Source organism: Bidens hawaiensis, unplaced genomic scaffold (genome assembly GCF_021521415.1).
Source record: "Bidens hawaiensis isolate Kalapana, Puna unplaced genomic scaffold, B.hawaiensis_p1.1 tig00017039_1, whole genome shotgun sequence".
Taxonomy (NCBI): domain Eukaryota; kingdom Viridiplantae; phylum Streptophyta; class Magnoliopsida; order Asterales; family Asteraceae; genus Bidens; species Bidens hawaiensis.
The window spans coordinates 339,926-344,174 of NW_027492579.1; the positions used below are offsets into that span (position 1 = coordinate 339,926).

The following is a 4,249-nucleotide window of genomic DNA, read 5'->3' on the forward strand; positions in this document are numbered from 1 at the left end:
TCAAGAGAACGCATGATATTTGCATGGGTACATCTAAATATAGAAATGTCTAGAACGAGTAACTAACTAGTATAAATAGAGGATATTGGCCTCATTTGGAAAGCACCAAACACTTAACACAAGTTCTCACACCTCTACTTCTAGGCTCGATCTGGCCAATTCTACGTCTAACCCACTCACATTTAAAATCATGTTTCTTAATACAACTCGGTTAACACATTTATCAAACGTATTGAATGGGTTGACGGATGATAACTAAGAGTTAAAAATATCAAACGTATTGAACGGTTGACGGATGATAACTAAGATGTAAGCATAAAGCATGCTAATCAAAAGTTTGTAAAAAAAGGTTGGTTAAACGGGTCAGTCGGGAAAAGACGATAACTAAATGTCGTCAACTTGTTTAGTTAAGCGGGTCAATTCGAGCACAACCTTGTTTAAACAAATTGGTCTACCCGAAGTCACGAACACAGTCATTTTAACAAGTAAGATATGTCAACCTAAAATCTGATTACTTACGTATAGTGTTCGGATCGTGTCAAAAGTTGTCATTTTTAATAAAAATAAGGCATAACGTAATTTCAATTTCTAAAACTCTCGTATGTTTCAAGATCATTCCTTGAAAACAAATAAAAATGGTGGTAACAAGTTATATACTTAAAAAAATAACATATAATTAAAAATCATATATTATATCAAAATTATATGTGATGAAGGAATTCAAAACCGGCTACTAATTAAATATTTATAAATAACTTATGGATATAAATTACTTATGGAAAAAAGGTAAGATAAAATATTATTAATAGTACTGTGTCACTTATAATTGATTATTATTACTTAATAGTAAATCAAATCTTTTCAATCACCATACACTCTATTTAAACCCTTGCAATGCCACCCAATTATCTCACTCACTCACTGCATTTCTCCACCGTTAACGATAAACATGTCTTCTTCAACCATCTGGTTTCCAACCTCACCTGATACTTCTTCCGCTCTTACCTTTAATGTCTTTCTTTGTGTTGTCGTCTTTGTTTCCATCTTTGCATTCCTCATCGCTCCTGGCGGTCTCGCATGGGCTCTCTCCAAACCCCGACCAAAAACCGCCATTCCTGGCCCTTCTGGTGTCCCGTTGTTAGGACTTGTTTTTGCTTTCACACGTTCGTTAACACACCGAACCCTAGCAAAGCTTTCCACTGCTTTTAATGCTAAGCCTCTCATGGCCTTTTCTGTCGGGTTGACTCGTTTTGTTATCTCGAGTCACCCGGATACTGCCAAAGAGATTCTAAACAGCACCGATTTTGCTGATTGGCCTGTTAAAGAGTCCGCATATGAGCTATTGTTTCATCGTGCTATGGGGTTTGCTCCCTATGGTGACTATTGGCGTAGCTTAAGAAGAATCTCTGCGACTCATTTGTTTAGCCCGAAACGGGTGGCAGGGTTTGGGGTCTTTCGACAAAGTATCGGGTTGAAAATGATAAGTCAAGTCGTGTCGAATATGGAAGTGAATGGAGTTGTGGAGGTTAAAAAGATTTTACACTTTGGTTCTTTGAACAATGTCATGATGTCCGTGTTCGGAAGATCGTATGATGATTTTGGTGTAAATGGTGAAGGGTACGAGCTTGAAAAACTTGTCAGTGAAGGCTACGAGCTTTTGGGAATATTTAACTGGAGTGACCACTTTCCGGTTGTTAGTTGGTTTGATTTACAAGGTGTGAGGAAGAGGTGCCGAAACTTGGTGTCTAAGGTAAATGTTTTTGTTGCGGATATTATCATGCAACACCGAGAAAATAGGTCTCGCGGTGGTGCTACGAAACTTGGCGATTTCGTAGATGTTTTGCTTGATTTGGAGTTGGAGAATAAGTTTAGTGATGCTGACATGATCGCGGTTCTTTGGGTACGTTTTATAATTAGTGTTTGTTATAAGAGGAATAATATCTATGTTATTATTTTGTTATCACTTTTTGTTGATACATTTTAGTTGATTAATCGTTGTTATTATTTTATAGGAAATGATATTTAGGGGAACTGATACTGTGGCAATCTTGTTGGAATGGATTCTTGCAAGGATGGTGTTACATCCAGATATTCAAGCCAAGGCCCAAGCCGAAATTGATGGCGTGACCGGAGGTGCCAGATCTGTAAATGATTCAGATCTTGACAACCTTCCTTACATTCATGCAATTGTGAAAGAGACTTTACGCATGCACCCTCCGGCCCACTTTTGTCTTGGGCTCGTCTCGCAACTCAAGACACTGTGGTGGGCCCGCATGTGGTTCCTGTTGGGACCACTGCCATTGTGAACATGTGGGCCATAACTCATGATGAGAAAATTTGGTCTGAACCAGATATGTTTAATCCTGACCGGTTCTTGAATGAGGATGTGACGATAATGGGTTCGGACTTGAGGTTGGCTCCCTTCGGTGCTGGGAGGAGGGTGTGTCCGGGGAAGACGTTGGGCATAACCACGGTTCATCTTTGGTTGGCCCAGCTTCTTCAAAAGTTTGAATGGGTTGAAGCCGGTTCAGTTGACTTGTCCGAGTGTTTGAAGCTCTCTTTGGAGATGAAGAAGCCGTTGGTGTGCAAGGTTGTTGCTAGGGTTTGATGGGGTCATGAAATAAGAGCGTGCATGTGAGTTTGTAGTGTGCATGTGAGTTTGTAGTAAGTGTGTTGTTTTTAGCTTTTAAAAAAGTTGGTTAACATGCACAAACCATTTGGTTTTGTGACATTTTAACTAATGATCGTATGGTCCTATGTTATTTCTATGTTGTTTCGGTGGTGCATCACTTCTCTAGTTTAACCATTTCAGTTTATCTAAATTTCGTTCGCTTACACATGTTTTTTGCCTAAATATTTAAGTAACAAAATTGTTAGGGTCGTAGATTAAAACTTTCATAAACTTAGTGTTAAATGTCGTCAACAAAGAAGGTGTACGAGTTGTTATCCGTCTTGAGTATGAGATCGATACTTGAGCCATTCTTTTTCTAAAGTAATGGTCGATGAGATATCGGTGACATAGAAGTACCCATTGTTATTTTTCTAGTTAGAAAGACTAAAAACTATCATTAACAAGCAAACAAAAAAGTAATTGTTGAGGACCTAGTATTTTGACAAATAATCTGAGGGAGATCGATATGGTGCAAGATTCAAAAGTTCCTATATCTTGATTATAAGTAAGTATGGCAAGAAAAGTGTTAAGGTAAACAATTAATGAGAAGGAAAATCATCAGTACGGTTGTTCGTGAGTTGAATCAAACCAAGCAAGGGTTCGCTCAAACTTGGCCTTTTTATAAACCAAGCGGCTCAGCTCGAACTGAATTTACAAATTCAAGCGAGATGTTAGTTATCGAACTCGGATTGGCTTATAACCAAACGACTCGGTTTTGAACTGAAAACATATGAAACAAGCTAAACGAGATTGTTATTCATTCATTATTTAACAGTTTAACAAAAAAATAAATATATACATAAAATAAAATAAGTACAAAAAAAACCGTGAATCGAGTCGCTAAGCTCGTTTGCAACATAGCTGAGATTGAGCAATGATTTAAATCAGACTATTATATGACTTAAATTGAAAAAAAAACTCTAAATCTAGCAAATTATTTGATAACTTTGTTAATAATAGATAAAAGTTTTTCTATTAATATTAAAGATGCTTTACTGCTTTAGTTTTTTTTATTTTATTCACAACTTACACACTCTTTACTCTACCCTACTTGATCATAAATTACACCATTTTTTATGACCACAAGAGCTAGAACTCTCACTTCTTAAAAAGCGGAACTTTAAGAAAACACTTATCCAACTGTTTGGTGTCATCATGCCAAACCCTTTGATAAGATATGTTAGTTTATTTCACAAAATTCTAACAGTTTTTAATGTTAGTGAAAGATCAAATATGTTATAGTTTTAAAAGGTTTCTAGAAACTGAAATATTAAGTTGAATGGGTTAAATATAGAATTATTTGAATCAGTAAATCATTTAAAATAACTTGGTTAATATTGAATGAAGTTTTGTATCCTACTAATATTAAAGATACGTTGGTTATTCCGTCAAATTTTAACCGAAGGTATTTAAGCAAACATTTTGACAAAAAGTAGACTAAAACGATAATTTAAAATATACCTATCTAATTTTTAGTACAAAGATGCACATATAAGCTATACCGTTCGAGAAAAACATACCATCCATCATTTAGTTAAGGTAGCATGAGCCTTTGATCGATTCATGTTTTATTTTTTC

At 36.0% G+C, this 4,249-nt stretch overlaps 1 pseudogene across 1 annotated transcript; it reads left to right on the forward strand.

Annotated features, from left to right (window-relative positions):
• The first annotated feature begins 642 nt into the window (after window positions 1-642).
• On the forward strand, window positions 643-2,701 carry LOC143552837 (cytochrome P450 78A5-like; annotated as a pseudogene). Its single transcript, XR_013138720.1, has 2 exons — window positions 643-1,900; window positions 2,013-2,701. The product of XR_013138720.1 is annotated as a cytochrome P450 78A5-like (transcript).
• Window positions 2,702-4,249: the final 1,548 nt, after the last annotated feature.